The 21495-nt window shown below is 37.3% G+C and overlaps 1 protein-coding gene across 1 annotated transcript in view; it reads left to right on the forward strand.

The window, feature by feature from the left end:
- The first annotated feature begins 16096 nt into the window (after window positions 1-16096).
- Window positions 16097-21495, forward strand: part of mol (dual oxidase maturation factor 1 mol) — a 129035-nt gene continuing 123636 nt past the window's right edge. The window contains exon 1 of the mRNA XM_067126488.1: window positions 16097-16492. The gene's annotated coding sequence lies outside the window, so the exon portion shown is untranslated. The remainder of the gene's footprint in view (window positions 16493-21495) is intronic.

A 21495-nucleotide genomic window follows, 5' to 3' on the forward strand; every position in this document is an offset into this window, starting at 1 on the left:
GGTCTTGCCTCACTATGGTAATCCCGTTAAATACGTAACTCTAACTGAAAGTATCTCAAACGAAGTAACTGGAAAGTGAATTTGTTATAAACAACTGGGCTGTAAACTGCTGATGTTGTCACCTCCGCTTTTTGTCCTTCTCAAATTCTTTGATGAACAAAAAATTGGTTGGAGAAAGAAGAGCAGTTTTAGAATGAGTGCAACAGAAACTTCACAGACAAGACTTCCAGTATTTACAGTAGAATGCACCACATATCTAAAGAGATGGGACTCAAAGTACATCTAATAGAGCACTGCATGCACAAAGGGACGAAATAACACTAGATGGAAAAAGAATTAAACAGGCTGAATGCTTCAAATGCTGAGGAACAATGATAACCACTACATGTTCTCTGGCGCTGGAATTTAGCAAAAGATCAAAATGGGCAAATCGAACACTGAACAGGATGAATATGATTTGGAAGTCAAATAGACTAAGAGTGCACTCGAAAGTTAGATCATACACTAGTCTAGTACGATCTGCATTGCTATACGAGCATGAATCTTGGTAAAGCAATGAAGCTATCTACAAGATTTATGTCAATTTAAAAACAGAGCTTCAAGAAATATATTAGCCATCAAGTAGATGGACTGAGTGAAAACTGATGCAAAATTGGAAATTACAAACGTTCCATATGTAGATGAGATCTTGATGAATGGGAGATGGAGATGGTTTGGACATGTAAATCGCGATATCCTGGGAGAACAGAACACGACAGGGTCAACTGGACTTCTGCGGGCACCAGATGAGTTGTTGGAGGACCCAGACGACTTGGATGAAAGCTATGTGACGGAGGGCTGGAGATGAACGGAGACAAAGCACAGGAATGGCACTGCTTGGTGGAGCTTCACACAAGCCCTTTGAGTCGCACGGCATTGGAGGCGACGACGATGACGCTGATAATGATATTTCCCTGGTCGAGGAAGGGCTCTGGAAAGTTAGCTTTCCAGTCCTCGGCGAGTATATTGTGATGTGGTTCTAGTACCACACCCTTCTTCAGCCTGGCTGCGACGACAATGAGTCGTTTAAAAATGTTACTTGTAAACTAAATGATAACTTAATTTTATAATTATCATTAATGCTGAAACCTCCAGTGCATATATGTATACCAAATAATATAGAAAACTAAAGAAGCGCATTCCTGTTTCCGAATCTGCTTCTCACTTTCTCTACTGGAAACCCGGATTAACGATTACAGTTTCCATAACAGCACAATCGTGTGAATTCGCAGCACGGATGGCTGGGAAAAAGTGAGGCGGTGACTTCAATGCTAAAAATAACAACTAAAATACTGCTGTAGTGATAATACTAGTAGTAGTTGTTGTAGCATATGGAGACGGTAAGTAGCTAATAGTACTACCAACAATAGTAATAATAATGGCGGCAGCAGCAGCTGTAAGATGAGAATTTCAATAACAAATGCTGCTGACTCAATCAAAAAACGCACGAAGATCCTAACGCAGCGCCAGAGATGGGTATCGTGACTCTCCCTACCCAAAGAAAGAAAATCACCATCAAAATTAAGAGACACTGACTCAAAAACCATGCCCCGCCACAACTCAGCCACAATTACAGGTCTTGAATCTTTTGGGAACGAAAATTTAACATGAGACCAGTAGCGTCGCGCGGACAAACAGTCCGCTTTCCAAGAACAGAGACGATGCGGAAAATACTGAGGTCGGAGAGAAGCACTACCAGAAGGAAAATGACGGGCAAACGAAACGAACAGAGTTGACAGCAGCAAGACAGGTTCAGGTGCGAGGTAAACAGAGGAGTTCTGAAAACTGCATTCTGCCTCACTTGCATTCTGTGTTAGGGCAGAGTAATCATGACGTAAAAGGTTCGGCAGAGCCAGAGAAAGCTTCTCAAACAGAGTCGAGAAAGTTCGAAGGAAATTAAAAGAAGGAATAAAAAAAGGGAGTGCGTAGGTACGCACACACACACACACACACACAAATCAAACGCATTTCATGACAAGCAAAATTACACGCAACAAGAGAGATAGAGAGGAAAGCCGTGGCATGATGAGCAAAAATACACACAGGCATTCACACACACACATACATACATACGTACATACATACATACACATAGATTGATGGATAGACAGAAAAATATATGGGCAGACATATAGATCATTTTTTATACTCTTTTTCTCTTAATGTACACAGATACCGAATGTTAAGGATACTTCAAAATACACAAATACACACACACACACATACATACACATATATATATATATATATATATATATATATATATATATATATATATATATATATATATATATATATATATATATATATATACAGTATATTTGAAATATCCCTACCATGCGGTATCTGTGTAAGCTAAGAGAAAAAATATACCAAATATTATCTATCAATGCCACGGCAATATAAAGGGAGTCAAAAATAAGAGGAAAGCAAAGACAAGAATGGATTGAATAATGAATAATGACTCACCGAACTAAAAAGTGACAAAATGAAAAATGTCGTTTGTATATCCTGTTAAAGAATGCCTTAATAAAAGGGCAGAATCTGACTCACTACTTTTGCGTACAGCGATACACTGCAATTACACTCGAATGTTTTGCATTCTTGCAACATGGACAATGGAAGCCTCGTCTCCTTTCCCATTCCTGCTCAACACAGAAGGAATCCCATGTGCCCAAATTCAGCTGGACACAGGAATATGGGCTATACAAACAAAATCTTATCTCTTGACTAGTCACCCACTCAAGTACTAGTGTAAATATATAAATATATATATATATATATATATATATATATATATATATATATATATATATATATATATATATATATATGTATGCATGTATATGTATTCATATATACTGTACGTATACGTATATATACAGTAGATGTATATATATGTATATGTACAGTATATATGAATACATATACATGCATACATACATATATAAATATATACAGTATATATTTATAGTATATATATATATATATATATATATATATATATATATATATATATATATATATATATATATAATTTTCATCATTGGTCCACACGGCATTTTTATACTTTCAAACATTAAGGAAAAAATAAGCACAGAGAATAACTTACACCCAGGGGAATTGCAACGTAAAGTTCACCTAACCTGACCTTTATGCGGTGTACTTGAGCACAGCGAAAGTTTACGAAAGAACGACATGACATTAATACACAGTGCAGAGGGAGCCGACGCAGTGTGGCATAGCGCGTGATTTGTCGAAAGAGATATTATGAGCTTTTGGGATGCAGTGAAACACGTAGAAAGGACAGTGACAGGTATGGTGTCACAATGGTAAGAGGAATGGTGTGCCGTGTCTCCGCGGATGCTCAGTATCGTAAAGAAACTGCCTGAAGCTTGAGAAATGGCACGAGAAACGCTTGTACAGTTTCGAGGCAGGAACAGCGTCGTGAGAGGTATAATAATGAGTGTAAACGGGAATCACAAGTACGGAGCAAAGACTGTGAATACGGATGGTAGAAAAATGAAAATGACTGTTTCATTTACTTTAATGGCAGGCAGTTTGATGAATGATGATAAGCTAAGAGAACAGCTAGCCTATATAAGTCACAGATTACGTGAAAATAAAAACAGGCTCTATGCGAAAGAGTTAAATGAGAGGAGGAATGTCTAGGATGCCGGAGTTACAATGTGTGAAGGGCCTGGGAGCCAACACCTTTCCCGCAAATAGAGCGTGGACGTCGAACAACGCTAACAAGAGAAAATGGTTGATGACAACAACACAGGTTGCTCTTGAACTGTAATTTGGCTAAAAAGCTTAAGAGAGTAAGAAATATGGATGGAGGAAAAAAAAAAAAAAAAAGTTAGCACAGGTGAAAAGATAGATCAAAATACTGTGACTTAATTTGGTCATGAGAAGTGAACAGTTGAGGAAAGAACTGAGAAAATGACACACAATTCGGGGGTGTGGTGAGGAAGGGGCAGGATAGCCTAAAAGTACTGAAGAGATGGAACGCAAGATGAACCTAAATGAAGAGGCATTAATATCCAAAACAAATGGGAGCGTGCAACATGAGAGAAGTACAATTTGCTCAGTGGGTTTGATGCCTGACTGATCACCATTCTGTGTCAGTATATGGGTAAATAATGAATGTTAGTGACCATTTCTTGGTTTTCCCCAGAATCCTCTCCCTTTAAGGACAAAAAACTTAACGTACTGTAGGTAATTGTATGTATGTATGTATGTAATTATGTATTTATGTATGTATGTATGGATGTATGTATGTGTGTGTAAATATATATGTATATATATATATATATATATATATATATATATATATATATATATATATATATATATATATATATATATTCATATACATAATCATATATATATATAATCATAAATATAAATTTCTGACTCGCATCAGGATCGAACCCAGGTCTTTCAATTGAATGGCAAGGGTGCTGCCAACTAGGCCATACGAGACATAAAAGAAGCTGGAACCTGGGTGCCACTGCACAGAAGGAATTACCTGGGCAAGCTTGTTACCTTTCAGTTGAAAGACCTGGGTCTGATCCTGATGTGAGTCAGAAATTTATTTATATATATTATATATATATATATATATATATATATATATATATATATATATATATATATATATGTGTGTGTATATATATATATATATATATATATATATATATGTGTGTGTGTGTGTGTGTGTGTGTGTGTGTGTGTATGTATGTAAATTATATGTTTATATTATACAAATACATTACATATACATATATATGTACATATATATATGTGTTTGTGCTTCTTCAAAGTACAAGACAACTTCTTTTGAAGTGTATAAGGCCAGTGACTCCTCGTAAATATAAAATAAAATGACCAGCGACAACAAACGACCTGGCTATGAATAATCCTCCACAGACGTAAAGCACCGAGCTTACATCTGCAATGTCCGTGGTTCAATCCTGGCCCGCCGCCCACTTTCGACTCCCCCATGAAGTTTGTGTAGATTTATGTCAACTTCGTGTCAGATGGGTTCAAAAACAGGGCATGGGGTGAAAGCCTCTTGCCAGGGGAACTGGACTGTTGTATCTCTAAATAGGAAGAAAATCTCGGGGATGATTCAGTCAGTTTAAGAACAAATCAGCAGTTATACTTTACCAATTACAATAACAGCAATTATATAAAATTAGGTAGCAATTACAAACTTCATTAACGAATATATTTAGTACCAACAAAACTGCTATCCAATTATAATTATTGTAAAACTTCACTGCGTGTTCTCTTCACTTCAATATTACTCAAATGTAAGATTCCATTTACAGCACAACTGCTTAGAACTCGTCAAAATCAAGAAACAGCGAAATTAGCTTAGCTTAGTCAATGTCCTTTAACGAAAGTCAGAAAAATTAGTAGGTAAAAGATCTTCTGTCACACCAGATGCAGTTGTCTGCCTGGATCCTCAAGAAATCCTACAAGTGCTTTATAGCATGCATATGAATGAATTCTCCAACTAAATCTTTGCGTTTGTTATGCAGAAATTACCAGAGCAATTCTACACAAGGTATTTTCTTGACAAGCTGACGAAAATTAAACGCCATCTCAGTTCTGTATTCGGATCTAAATCCATTTACAATCTAAGAAAACTCTTTCTTGGTCCTTACGTCCTCCTTTCGTCAAAACTAATTGAAATACCATCGTTAAATTTTTAATACGCCTGGTGCACAAAAAGAATATTCTATTTTAGCATACTGATCCATCTCTCAATCTCATCAGGTTTCCGTTGTCCCATATTTCATCCCATATAAATTATATATATATATATATATATATATATATATATATATATATATATATATATATATATATATATATATATATATATATATATATATGTATATATTGCTCCATCTTCCCAAGCATCCCAGCTACCAACCGCTTAATTTAAAGCAGAGAAATAAAACTACAATGCATTGCTTAGCACTGCCTGTCAAGGAAGGGCAAAAGGAATCATTGGCCCCTCCTTAAATCTGTTAATTGCTCTCTGTGCTTCTCTCCCACTTTCTCTCTTTGAACATGCGACTCTGGGAAGCCCTTTGTTTTTCAGAACACAAGGCCAAGAGATTAAGTATACTTAGTTTAACCAGACCACTGAGGAGCTGATTAACAGCTCTCCTAGGGCTGGCCCGAAGGATTAGACTTATTTCACGTGGCTAAGAACCAATTGTTTACCTAGCAAAGGGACCTACAGCTTATTGTGGAATCCAAACCACATTTTAACGAGAAATGAATTTCTATCACCAGAAACAAATTCCTCTAACTCTTCATTGGCCGGTCGGAGAATCAAACGTAGGACCAGCAGAGTGCTAGCTGAGAACGATACCCACTCGTCCAGTAAGGAACTACGAGGCCAGGAGATTAATTTGTGGCGAGAGGCAGAACAAACCAGATTAAGAGAGAGAGTGAGTGTCCCGTAGGAACACCCGGAACGGGCTCACATGAGGCGACCCGCGATTCAAATGATGCGAGCGCACAAGGGAACGACACTAACCCCATCTCCATGAGGAAAGCATCATAATAACTGACCTGAGGTCTTACAGGGCCTGACCAAAGGAACGAGATTCTCGTGTGTGTGAGTGCCACTCACCAGCTGACCCAGCAGCTAATGGGTACCATCTCCAGATCTGGCCAAGACACTTGCTGACAATCGTAAGGGTTACACCATTTTGGAGCCACCCACGCCAACAAGAAAAAAAACCCTATGGAGAAATGTACGCAGGCGCACACAAATAAATACACACACACACACACATATATATATATACATATATAATATATATAATATATACAGTACATATAGATATTTATATACATATAATATACATACATATAAGGTCTAGACCGTGACTCTGAGTGCTTTTGAAGACAAGAAGGCGTGCAAAAGAGCTGGAAATTTTGAAAACCAAAAAATTAACATGATGTTCTTGCACTGGAATTTAACAACTGTTTAACAGAGAAGCTCTGGCTAGAATCAAATATATATATATATATATATATATATATATATATATATATATATATATATATATATATATATATATATATATATATATATATATTCATATATATAATTATATATGTGTGTGTGAAAAGTCAAATATATAGACAGGGTTTTCAAGTATGTACGTGCAGACACATACATATATACATACACATAAATTATATATATACTGTATATATATATATATATACATATATATATAATATACATAATTTATCAAGTGTATGCACGTACGTGTGCGCTCGCACGTGTGCGCGTGTGCTCGCATGTCTGCATGTACGTACTTCAAATCCTATTTACTTATTTGTCTTTTTTCCCAGTCCTTCATCACTCTAAAACCCGTGCAACCTCTCCGTTCCCCTTCAGCAGCCAAACACAAACGAATACCAGACGCAGAATGGTGAATGTTAGTGAACACTGGGGGCGGACTCTTAGGCCGTCAAGTCGGTTAGTCGAGGTAGTGGCGTAATTCGTTTTATAAACATCGTGAAAACCTGCATCGTGTGCAACCCCCTTTGGGATGAATTAGTAAACAATTGCTTTACAACTTGCGGGTGAATGAGGTGACGCCGAAAAGAAAACAGTAACATTATAGACAAAAAGTCCTCAATTGTTTACAAAGTGGGTCAGTGAATGGTGGAAGATCGAAAGGTCTGTGGGCTGCCAAAACCTTTCTATAATATTAAAGTGAAAGATTAACCCGGTCACTTTGGACATAATATTTTCCAGTGCTTAGATTTTAGTATTAGTTTCACCATAAGTATTGTTATTCCTTTTCTTTAAGATTTCCTGACAGCTTCCTAATCAAATGAGCATAAGTTTTAAACATCAACCATAATACCAAAATAAATACTGACATTACGTTTTTTAAAGTCGAAACCGCGCCACGATGAATAATACAATTCATTGAGTTTTTTATTAGTTCATAAAAGCAGAGCAAAGATTATATCAGGAAAGAAGTAGCCTCTAGCTATTTCGTGCTCTGGAAACAAAAAGATGCAATATGTATGAAAAGTTAAGTATACCTTAGTTTAACCACACCACTGGGGAGCTGATTAACAGCTCTCCTAGAGAGGGCTGGCCCGAAGGATTAGATTTTATTTCACGTGGCTAAGAACCAACTGGTTACCTAGCAACGGGACCTACAGCTTATTGTGGAATCAGAACCCCATTACAACGAGAAATGAATTTCCATCACCAGAAATAAATTCCTCTAATTCTTCATTGGCCGGTCGGAGACTCGAACGCGGGCCAGCAGAGTGCTAGCTGAGAACGGTACCGACTCGTCCAATGAGGAACTAATATGTATAACGTTATGTCTGATGAAACGTGGATGACTTTCTCTCGCTCTCTCAGGGATATTAGTTTCTTTAAGAATGACCAAACCAAATAATTAACTTTGACCTCTTCTTAAGGGATCGGACACTCGTGAGTTTTCGACATTAAGATTTTACCTTGCCTTTTGCAATCCTCGCTACCCCTTCCTGGCCCTATCCTAATTTCTTGAAGATCAAGATTCCTTACTATGCGCGCGACGCATATATATATCATACAGTGCTTTACACGAACCCTGTACGCCTAAGGTGAAATACAGGACCTTGTTACATAAAAAAAAGGCAGATCACAACTGCGTACATAGAACTTGGAGATGTTTACATAAGGTTTAAAAAAATTGAAAAAAAAAAGGAAGAGAATTATCCTATTTTTTAAAAAGTATACTGTTATATGATGTGAATCGACGTATTCACACAAGCACACAACTCATCCAGAAACTCTAGGAGGAAAAGCGGTTTCTTTCATTTGACATACAGCAAGGGTCGGTAGGTACAAGCGGATTAGCGTTACAAGCACTAAATCCTTTCTGTAGACGTTATCGTCACTGCTATACAAAGCTCTCCTTAGAAAGCTTTCACGGCTGGCTAGTTCGCTAGATGAAGCCGGCCTTATACCCGCACGAGCCCTTTCCCTGAGGGGGCCCGTAAGCTTGGTAAGGTGTGAGAGGAAGCAGGGTGCAGAGAGAGAGAGAGAGAGAGAGAGAGAGAGAGAGAGAGAGAGAGATGTTTGGAATTAAAAGCACATAAAGTGCTCTTCAGTGCAGCCACTCGTAACTTTTACCAATAGGAGCGGTTTTTCATGGGTGATATTCTCACCACATGAATATGGTAATTACAAAAATCATTATGTAAGTCAGTTGCAACAAAACAATTATATTTCAGAATCTTCAAGTTAATTTTCAAACAAATACATATGAATCAGAATGATCACAGTGCGTGAAACTGAGACTTCCAGCGTCTATATGTTCAGTTGAAGGTCTTCTTCTTCTTTTAACGTGCTTTTTTTCCCATTTGTATGGGCTAAGCACGATGCCCTCTTTTGAAGGACTTTGATTTGGCTTTGGGGAAGACTCTTTAGTCTCGACTGGCTGCCCTGTCTGTCATCGCTTAGACCCCGGTAGCGTATGTACCTGTATTGTACCAGTCACCAGCGCCCTTTCTCCCAGCAGCGAGGAGACGTTGCGCGGTTAGGTCGACAGTCGAGACGTGTGGGGTGTCTGTTATGTTTTTAGGGGATGTTGGAGTGGCTTTAATTTGTGTGTGTATTAGTCTGTAACACCCATTTACTTTTTAAGCAAACCTATCCGTTGATTACATACATAATCCCAGGGTGTCTACACGAATAGCAGTGTCTGCCTCTCTGACCGGTCGGTTGCAGATTTGAACCCACGCCACAGACCTCTAAGAAGTCCAAATCTCCTGCTCTAACTGACTTGGCCATCGAGGCTCTGATGAAGGTCTGATTACCAATTAATATTTCAGATTCAGACAGACACAGAATGGGTAATCTCCAATACTTCTCATAGGCAATGGCAACACTTGAGGACCATTGTTAAGAAGCGTCGTTAGTCATCACCATCATTATCTAATAGTCATATTTCTATATCATGTTTAGTTAACTTCTTTTCCTTATTATTTCAAGTCGAGTAAACTGTGTCATTTTTCTCGTAGAAACTGACTTGTTTTACTTTCCTGTCTTAGGGAATGAGGCGCATGAACTTACCGGTACGAAGCCTTGACTTTGTAAATAATTTTTCCTAACCTAATCAACGATGCTTCGTTCTTTTTACTTTTTCATGACCATAACTATGAATCCCCGTCATTATTCTTTTCCGTCTTGTACAAAAAGGATGCATCTATAATACTTGGGGTACAGCCTTCTTTGGCAAACGACCAAAAACTCCATCATGATTCAATCAGCGTTTTTGCTCGTACGAAGGCATCAAGTTATATCATTCACCACTTCTCTTAATCATTACCGTCACCAGACATCCTATTATCTAAATTACCTGTCGTTCCCTTAGTGACTGAACACTACCGCCTAGAAATCACTTGGGTCCTCCCTCTTCCTCTCATTTTACGTGCCCGTAAGAAGAAAAATATGACTCCTGATATTTTCTTAATTGTGCGTTTAAGCACATTTTGTTCTTGGAATCTAATGGTTATGCAGTTCCCCGGATTTTGTATCCTTTACTACACTTTTGGCCCAAAATCTTTTCCTTTCCTTACCTTTCTGAATTTCATGTAAGTTTTTCTTTAGGGCTATTTTTCCTACCCGAAGTTATTTCAAAATTTACAGCGCCCATTCCTTTTGATACTAGCCCTAGAGCTCAAGTGTTACCTGATATTCCTTCGTTATTACGTTATTCAAAACTATACGTCTCTAAAATACATCTACTCCTTCTCAATCCTGGCAAACTACACGACACCTGTACATTTTATTGACGAAGCAAATCTGAGGAACTTTAGCAAGTTCTTATTTCAATAGTCACCGTAATGTCCTCGCCAGGTAACCACAACCAAAGATACTCGTATAATGACTCAAAGTAATGAAGGCATTGTTAGCATCAACTTTGCTTCGAATCAACAGAAATAGAGCGTTATTATGATTTTTATTTTGGTGGCGGTATGACTATAATTTTTAGATGAAAATAGAAAAAGTTCCGTAGCACAGCTTCAGTTTTCAGGGACTCATGTAGTTAAAGGACTCTTACAAAGAACAAACTGCTCACTTCATATCAGGAAAAAGTCAGTTGGAAATTGCCAACACGCAAACTTTTCCATTTTCAGTTACGAATGTTGACCTTCATTAGCTATCAAAATCAAATTCAATTATACAGTCGCTGGAGACAGGAATGCGCAAGCCATACTACCGTACAGAAAATTTGTATTCAACAGTTGCAAACAAGCATCGATCTTTCTACCTAAACCGCACAATGGCACTCAAGTACCCCATTTGGGCATGGGGAAAATTCCACAGATTTGTCGATAAAAGACCGTAACCTGACAGGTCACTCATGTTTCATATTCCTGTTTTTGCTATAACGCCTCTTTCCTTTTAAATCGACACACTGGGCTTAGTGCTTTTCATTCACACACGATTACCAGAGTGAAAAATTCTGAGTAATTCAGCCACCAAGTGAAAATCATTCACACATTTACACACACACGAGAGCGCATATATATTGTATATATATATATATATATATATATATATATATATATATATATATATATATATATATATATATGTGTGTGTATATATATATATATATATATATATATGTGTGTGTGTGTGTGTGTGTGTGTGTGTGTGTGTGTGTGTGTGTGTGTGTGTGTGTAAATAGTTATAGCATACTTGCCATTTTAGTGAAAATCACTAAAATGGCCTGGACATTGGTTTGATACCTAATACCCCGTGGTTTTAATACAAAAATCAGAGAGAGAGAGAGAGAGAGAGAGAGAGAGAGAGAGAGAGAGAGAGAGAGAGAGAGAGAGAACCTACATGTTTGTTTACTCGCAAGGTAGCAGCTACGGTTTAAATCTCGAGCGACACAAGACTTTGTTATGTTCCCCCGAAAGCATGGCTCCTCTCTTCATACGACCAGTAGTAACTGGCAGTTAACCGACTGTGCTGGGTCCCAAATAGGGCGGAGAAAAGCACTGAACTATAGCAGCAACTTGATCCCAGAATCCTTGCTAGGACCAATGAGCCAGAAGGTGAGGTCCTCTCGGGGAGTAGCTATGAGTCATCGCCGGGATCTGTCCTCAAAGGAAAGTGAGTTTTAGACCTTGGTTTCGTGCAAAAGAATCGCGGCTGGGGAGGAGATTTCAGCAGCAGTTTGTGACTGAAGAAGAAACATGGATTTGTTACTCCGACCAAGAGTATGAGTCTATATGATACGAGTTATTCCGAAACACTTTATAAAATGTGCTTTGATAGTCTGTCGTCCATCAGAGTAGAGGTACTAACTTTGAATGCTGAAAAACACAACGCTACAGTAAACACATTACTGACGTGGGTAGTGACTCGCTTGCTATAAAGTACGATGCTATATATCGTAGCTATTTCTACTCAATTGCTATATAAATAAAAATCTTCGCACAGATGGTCGAAGGTATAGACTCGAACGAAATAGCAGCCCCGTACCAATAAATTACAGGGAGAATGTTACGAAACGCTGTCTTTGAACGAAGCACATTTCATTTCAAATCTCTTTCATTATACAGTTGCCAATTAACTCAAATTATCTATTAGCGTATTTCGCAAGTCCAATTTTCCCTACCGAAGGCCGAGTGACTTCTAATCACGTAAGCTACATAGCAGTTTGGAAATGGTCGGCAGATTGATTACTCTTTCGACTTTTACACTGCAAATAGATTTTCTGTTGCTTATTTTGTATTCAATTGCTCTTCAATCACGCAAGAAGACTTGAAAATATTACAAGGGTAAGTTTCCTAAAATATCTCTAAGACGTTCACGTTCAATAATTCGGTCTAGCATTTCATTTCTTTTTTCCAATTATTTGTATCTGAATGAATATTGCATTTTTAAAAAAAGTTCATATTCTGACGTCTACGTTTAGGGCCAATCACGGCAGCGAACGAAAACGAGGGAGACAAGTTAAGTATACCTTAGTTTTACCAGACCGCTGAAGAGCTGATTAACAGCTCTCCTACGGCTGGCCTGAAGGATTAGACTTATTTTACGTGGCTAAGAATCAATTGGTTACTTAGCAACGGGGGACAAAATGTCTAGATAGCAAAATAGGCCACAGTAATCTTTTCGACTTTAAGACAACGAGAGGAAACGCCTTCAGATGGCAAACTAATATAAATTCCAAGTGATTAACATGGAATACTGCGGGTTGGCTCACGTATTCTCCCCTTCCACAGAGTACCTAAAGGAACATAAGGAGTTCCAGTTCTTTTCCTGTGCTTTCACTTCTACAAATCTCCACTAATTTGCTGAAGACATTATGATGCATGGATTCCTTTCGACACCGTCTTCTTAGAGGGTGAAAAACGAGAAAAGTATTTGAGTTCCGTTGGGCAGGTTGTAAAGTAATTAAGTGAAATTAAAACTTTTTAATTAATAGCTACGATCTGCTTCGAAACTCTGGCATTTTAAGTGATGTCAGCACATTACCTACTCGACCAAAAGTTCCCATCTTTTTGAAAGTAAGCTCCGGTGACTGATTCGCTCCTGACAGTCTCATTGAAGGTGCACTTTTGCGGTTGACAGACGAACACGCGCGCGCGCACACGCACACACACACACACACACACACATAAACAGTATATATACTTTATGGCATTCTGAACGATGTCATTTACTTTAATGGTGTAAAAAAATGTGATATTTAGATCTTGAAAGAAAATTAAAGTCTTACATAGAGTAACTGAAACTTACTCTATACAAGATGTGTCTATATTTGCCTGTATCTATAGACCGATGTCAGAGCAGATTTTTCTTAAACAAGACACAAAAAGTTCTCCACTAGAAAAAAAGAAAATAAAAAATGCACCGAAGTTTCTTCGGCGCAATCGAGTTTTCTGTACAGTGTATAATGCTGTATGAAACTCTCAGCCGCGGCCCATGAAACTTTCAGCCAAGGCCCGGTGGTGGCCTGTGTTGTTGGCACCTATAACGGTGCCAGACGCATGATCATTGCTAACTTTAACCTTAAATAAAATAAAAACTACTGAGGTTAGATAGCTGCAATTTGGTATGTTTGATGACTGGAGGTGGGTGGAAGCTCAACACATCAATTTGCAGCCCTCTAGCCTCAGTAGTTTGAAGATCTGAGGGGGAGGGACAGAGAACTGAGGACGGACAGACATATAGCCAAAAAAGAATGCAGATGTCATTCCTTAATCCGCGTAAATGTAGGAGCGTGGCCTCCTGCTTAATCTCTCAACCATTTACTCTGGACATGACTAGCAAAGCAAACGACGTGACTAAAACCTTGAATTCGTGAGCGCTCGGCAACTCATTCGTTTACCTGGAGTAAAACGCCGCGGGTGTGTGGAGGTGTAAAGAAGTCTTTAAGTATATTGATGAAGACCGATATTTAATGAAAATACAAAGTTAATGAATGTATGCAAATGGTAAATAAGCGTATGCATACAGTCATATTGGTATGTGCGTGTCTCTGCTGCCCGTAACATTGGATTTTGCACAAAACATGGTCAGTACACACACATACAAATATGTGTATATATATATATATATATATATATATATATATATATATATATATATATATATATATATATATATATATATATATATATATATATATATATATATATATATATATATATATATATATATATATATATATATATATATATATATATATATACACATACACACACACACACAAACAATATATATACGTGCGTACATATATATATAATCATACATACATATCCACATACAGTATATATATATATATATATATGTGTGTGTGTGTATATATGTGATGTGTGTGTACCTTGCAAAAATACACATATCTACATAGGAGACCAAAGTAACACACGAATTTTGAAGAAATTAATTGTAATGCGTATCCATATATACTGTGTATATATATATATATATATATATATATACATATATATATATATATATATATATATGTGTGTATTCGTGTGCGTATTTCTGTGTGTAACAGTGGTCCACTGATGTTGAACTTAATGTTAAAATTTACCAGTGCCTGTCGAAGGCTAACGTCTCTCACCAGTGGCCGTCTGTGAGTTAGCTGAATCTTTTTTACAGCGCGTGTACATTACTATAGTACATAATATTTAATGTTGTAGCTGTCAAAATATACAACAGCGCAAAGAAGGAAGACTGACCTGGATTCAGGTGCTGATCAAACGGCTGTTAATGTTGCTTGTCAGCAGAAATGATTGATCGTGAACACAGAACGATACGCGTCATGCACGAGGATTGATAATCGTGTTATGCCTGACACTACGGTTTTATTTTGCTGCAGTTGCAATCACTGTTGTTTTAATGATAGATAGATAGATAAATGGGTGTATAGGTATGTCAAATTGGTCCTCTGCTACTTTTTAAATTGTGAAGAACAGAACTGAACAAATTTGTAATTTAGGATATCATTTATTTCAGTCTATTTACGAGTTACTTTTAATACCCTAACAAAATATATGCTAGTCGTTAAATGCATGAGTTTTACAAGAAAATAAAAAAAAAAATGTTAAAAAATAACTGCACCTTGGCATAAAAATTCAAAATCCAAAACACATCTATCAGTTCTTATAGAGGCATAAGAAATGAACTGATAAACAAGAAATAATCAGGTCCCCCAAAAATTCGACATTTTTCAATTTGCGGCACCCTATGAACGAGCATGGAAACAAATGAGCGCGTTCTCATCGTTTTCTTCTTTGTCTTCCCTACCAACTGAAGCATATAGGTTACATGACCTGCCTGAAGGATGACTGACCTACTGAGCGGAGTCCCCTGAGAAACGGAAAGGTGAACAAACCCACAAATGTTTTCGATTGTGGTCCGAACCAGGGAATCTCTGGTGTGGCCTCTAGAACGAATAGTTTCCCACGGAGAGCTGCTCGCTGATCTCGACAGGCTGGAATCTGTCCGTCAGCGTGCAGAGTCTCTTTTGGACAGAAAGAGTAGGACGGGGAGGACGCCACTTTCTTCTGCAAGTGAGAGGGAATGTGCTGCGAGTGTGTGGCGGTCGAGCTGGTGGCTGGCCCACTGCTTGTTCAAGAGAGAGAGTTCCAGTGAAGCTGAGTTGGTGGAGAGGGAAGCATTAGTGTGGTTCGTTGTCTCTGTAGTGGCTTGATTCCCATCGAGTGTTTACAATTTCTGAGAGGTGATTTCCCCTACTAGCATGGGCGCAGATGCTTGCCAGGATCTTACACGGCTCTGCTGACGGGTGGCTGGCTTATCAAGACGAGACGACGGGGCCTGCTTTTGTACGGTACAAGGGATTCAACAGAGCCTTCAGGACCCCCGATCCAGCACCACCAACACCCCACCGCCACCATGGTATGTGCAGCAAGGTTTGAGGGAACGGAGGGGAGGGTCCCTGCCCCTGGAGCCACCCCTATCCGTCTCCGTTACTTTCGACGCTCGCTCGGAGGAGTGTTTTACTTTCTTTGTTGCTTTCTTTGTCATTTCCTGGTTTCTAGTCACGGTTTTTTTTTTTTTTTTTCATGTTTTATGTCTCCCGTTCCAGTCAGTTTCATTATTCCACTCTCTACAGGAGCGGCGTTTTCTCGCTTTCTGGAGTCGTTGACATTTGTGATACTAACGTGCGTCTGAGGAAAATAAACTTGTTTTCCCACATTCCACCCGAGATAAGAATGTGTACAGACATATACACACACGCCTATCGTTCTACGAATGCTGCGCACGCGCACGCGCAATCGCAAATATACATGCAGAATATCGACACAGCGCGTGAGTGGATATTTGTGCGCGTGTGTTCGGGGGATACATCAGTGTCTTTTACCCAGTTAAACTACGGAATAACACTCTCGAACATAATACGTGTAATTACGAAAACCTGCTTCGTAACATTAGAGAGAACATGGACTTCTCTTGACTCAGTTATTAATATGCCCTCTGCAAACCCCCCCCTCTCACTCTCGGGGCCTCTCTCTCTCTCTCTCTCTCTCTACTTTTACGTTGGTACACTAAGTTCGCATCCGGGTATTCTTCAATCCAGATTTTAAAGGAAATTAATTTACCTCACATTTCATGAGGCAAGATGACGTGCCAACTAAATGATTGTGTCGATCTGTAAATAAATGACGAGACAATAATAACCTATTGAATCTGTTACAGAATAGGTCTATCTAAATGTTATCCGTCCTAGCAAGCTTTGATTATGCTCTGGGAAAAAAATTAAAAAAAGGGAAACCCCGGTTGGTAGCTAGCACTAGGCCGAAATAAATCTTGACAGGGGGGAAAATTACGCAACAAACAGAATCATCCAGAAATATTCGTAAACAGAAGAGAAAACTCACAGCCCACCCAGCTTTTAAACGTTGAGCAACGTTACGGCCGAAGACTGTGACGTCACGGACTCCCAAGTTCTCTTGTCCCACGACGCATGCGCCTCGATTTCTCTACAAAACTACCCCCGTCCCTTAACCCCTTCTTGATCACTTTCGCTATCTGATGATAATGCAAAGTAATAACGAGTTAAGAGCAGGTTAATAACCAACGGGCTCGGGTAACTGGTTTCCCCAAAGCTCGCTTAAGGTCAGGTGAGGCAAGGTATATTGGCCAATGCAATTAACGAGTTCGCTACCTCCGTCAATGCCTCTTTCACTCCCATCTCGCCTCGTTACGTCGGCGACGTGGCTGAGACAGTACTGGTAATGGAAGTGGTAACGTCAAACGAATTCGATTTACAGCCGTTTAATAAACGCCGTTGATGAATTAGTCTGTTGCGAATAACAGTAAAGCTAAATTGTAATTTGATGAAAGGTCAATGCTGCAATCAATACAGGGCGTAAATAGTAGTATAACAACAACAACAATAATAATAATAATAATAATAATAATAATAATAATAATTATTATTATTATTATTATTATTTATATATTATATATATATAAATATTATATACATTATTATATTATATATATTATTATAATATATTACAATATATTATAATATATCATAATATATTATAATATAATTATTATTATTATTATTATTATTATTATTATTATTATTATTATTATTATTATTTAATTGAATAATAAGTCATAATGAGATCAAAAGCAGATATATAATGCAATGAATAAAAACAAGCCAATAACTATATATAAAAGCAGTTATTTAACAATACAAAAAAAACAGTACTTTAATAAGAGGTCAGTGACGCAATTAAATAAAAAAAAACAAATAACAATAATGAAAATCATTTGAAAAACATGACAATGACGCAACAATTAATCGCAAAGAAACTAATCAGCCAGAGCGAGTCATCAACAACAATCTACATTATCTGTCAACAAATAAACAATAAAGGAACAAGCGAATTGAAGGCTGACCAATTTAACGGACGCTGAGAGAGAGAGAGAGAGAGAGAGAGAGAGAGAGAGAGAGAGAGAGAGAGAGAGAAATAAAATAACGAATCAGTTTAAAGCAACCGTCATTATTGCAAATGAATAAGGGTGTCGTCGTAGCGAGAGTTACGTCAGGAGAATAATATTTGATCAGGATCTAAACGCACGTTAGTTTTACGTCTATTTTTTTTTTTTCTGTAACGTCATTGCGTCACGATTTCATTACGTCACTCAATTATCATTGCTGTCGCTGTTCGTATCACACGAACACGCTAATGGTGTTTTATAATGTATGTATCTTTAATCAGATCTGTCAACGGGTTTTCGATTTGGTGCTTAGACTGCTTGTGCAAATGTCCATGGAAGCGCGCACGCACGCACGCACACACACACACACACACACACACATATATATATATATATATATATATATATATATATATATATATATATATATATATATATATATATATATATATATATATATATATATATATATATATATATGATAAGACTTATTCTCTCTTTCTTTCTTTCACTAGACATGCATGGCAAAGCATGAACATTACTCTTACTTTCGATACGTGGCTGTTTACCTTATAATCCACGGCTCCCATGATGTATTACTCCATTCTCTTTCACCCTCACTTTCTCTTTTTCCCCTCTTCATATATATATATATATATATATATATATATATATATATATATATATATATATATATATATATATATATATATATATATATATACATATATACATATATATATATATATATGTATATATACATGTGGACATGTATTGTATATCATTGTTCCTAAATATGTGAGAGATTCAACCTCATTAATCCTTTCTCTACCTAATGTTATCTCAACCCTTTGTGTGTGTATGTGTGTGTGTGTATATATATATATGTATGTGTGTACATACATATATATATATACATATATGTATAATACATATATAATATATTTGCTATATGTATTATATATATATATATATATATATATATATATATATATATATACAGTATATATGTATAAAGGGATGAGATAACATCAGATGGAGAAAGGAGAATAAGGTTGAATCTTTCACATATTTAGTGGCAATGATATACAGTAGAGGTTCTCACACGAACTGGAATTTACTGAAAGACTAAAAAGGTCGAATCAAACAACGGAAAGGCTGAATAAGGCTTGGAGATCAAATAGATTGAAACCGCACACAAAAGTAACTTTAAACAGACGTCTATAGGATTTGCATTGCTTTACGGACACGGATCACGGTAGGACCATGAAACTGTATCTACAAGATTTTGTCAACTTCAAAACAGAGCATTAAGGAAAATATTAAGCTACAGCATGCACTGAGAAACGATACCAAAAAGGAAGTTACTGAAATTCCATAAGTAGATGAGTGGAGATTCGTGGAAGTAACGCATTGGAGAGACGTGACTGGCAAAAGTCGACAAGGTGGTGTTCATACACACACACACACACACACACACACACACATATATATATATATATATATATATATATATATATATATATATATATATATATATATATATATATATATATATATATATATATATATTCAGTCTATTTGATCTCCAAGCCTTATTCAGCCTTCCGTTGTGTGATTCGACCTTTTTAGTCTTTCAGTAAATTCCAGCTCGTGTGAGAACCTCTATTGTATATCATTGCCCCTAAATATGTGAAAGATTCAACCTTATTCTCCTTTCTCCATCTGATGTTATCTCATTTCTTTGTATGTATATATATATATATATATATATATATATATATATATATATATATATATGTGTGTGTGTGTGTGTGTGTGTGTGTGTATATATATATGTGTGTGTGTATATATATAATTACCTGTGAAATATGAATGAAAAAAATAACGTATTGGTAAACACATTCTGAGCCCTTAATTTGTTGGAATTATCAGTGTAAAATTTTTAAAAAGTAGAAAAAATAAATACAGTATAGACCTAAAATAACTAAATATTAAGATGTCCTCTTGGTATGGTAAAGACAATTTTTCTGCTGATATATACAGGATATTTATGGAGCTCGTTACTCAACATATTACAGAGGAAAAAACATCCTTTCTTCCCAGCCTTTATTTTTGCTCCAAATTCAAACTGCATTTCAAAGCATGTCGTCCTCGTCAATTTTTATATATATATATGTTTCCCAACTCTGGTCTTTTATTCTTTTGCGATATGAATGAACTGAGGAGTGGCTGTGAAGCTGAGGGACAGTGCACGAACTGCAGACTGGTGAACGAGTTTGACAGAACCCACAAGATAACAAAGTTCCGCGTGAATCTGACCACACACGAGGACTTGAGGGTCCTGGAAACCAAGAAATGCAACAGAGAGTGTTAACACTGATGGTGCACGAATGAAACGACTGTTTGGTAAAGGTATCTGGGGAACAGAAGTAACTGGAATGACTGAACATGAATCAGAGAAAGCTGCAGTGTGTGTGCAAAAGACTTGCGAGAGGATATGTGAGTCTGTGCAACCTAAGGAACTGGTGAATAAGTTCTCATTTATGGGTGTGAAGTTCGGATGGAGAATGCCAAACGTGGAGAGTATGTTGAAACTGTCAAGATGAATTGTTTCTGTTTGTATATGGCATAAGAAAGCCTTAGACACAAGGATTAAAATGGTGTGTTATATGGAGACAAGTAGACAAAAGAGTTAACACGGGTAAAGAAATATATTAAAGAGTCATGAGGTGGTTTGGCAGAGTGGAGAGAATGACGCATGAATCGGAAGCGTTCAGAAAAAGCAAGTAAGATTTAGAAAATGTTAGATAGATACGGTGGAGCACGCACAGGAACGGAAAGGTCTTAACAGCCAGAAACTGAGAGTGGGGTTACCCGTGTACAGCGGGGGCTATAATGTTGTGGCACTCTTCTGCATCGTGGGTTCAATCTTGGCT

Source organism: Macrobrachium rosenbergii, chromosome 24 (genome assembly GCF_040412425.1).
Source record: "Macrobrachium rosenbergii isolate ZJJX-2024 chromosome 24, ASM4041242v1, whole genome shotgun sequence".
In the NCBI taxonomy this organism is placed as follows: domain Eukaryota; kingdom Metazoa; phylum Arthropoda; class Malacostraca; order Decapoda; family Palaemonidae; genus Macrobrachium; species Macrobrachium rosenbergii.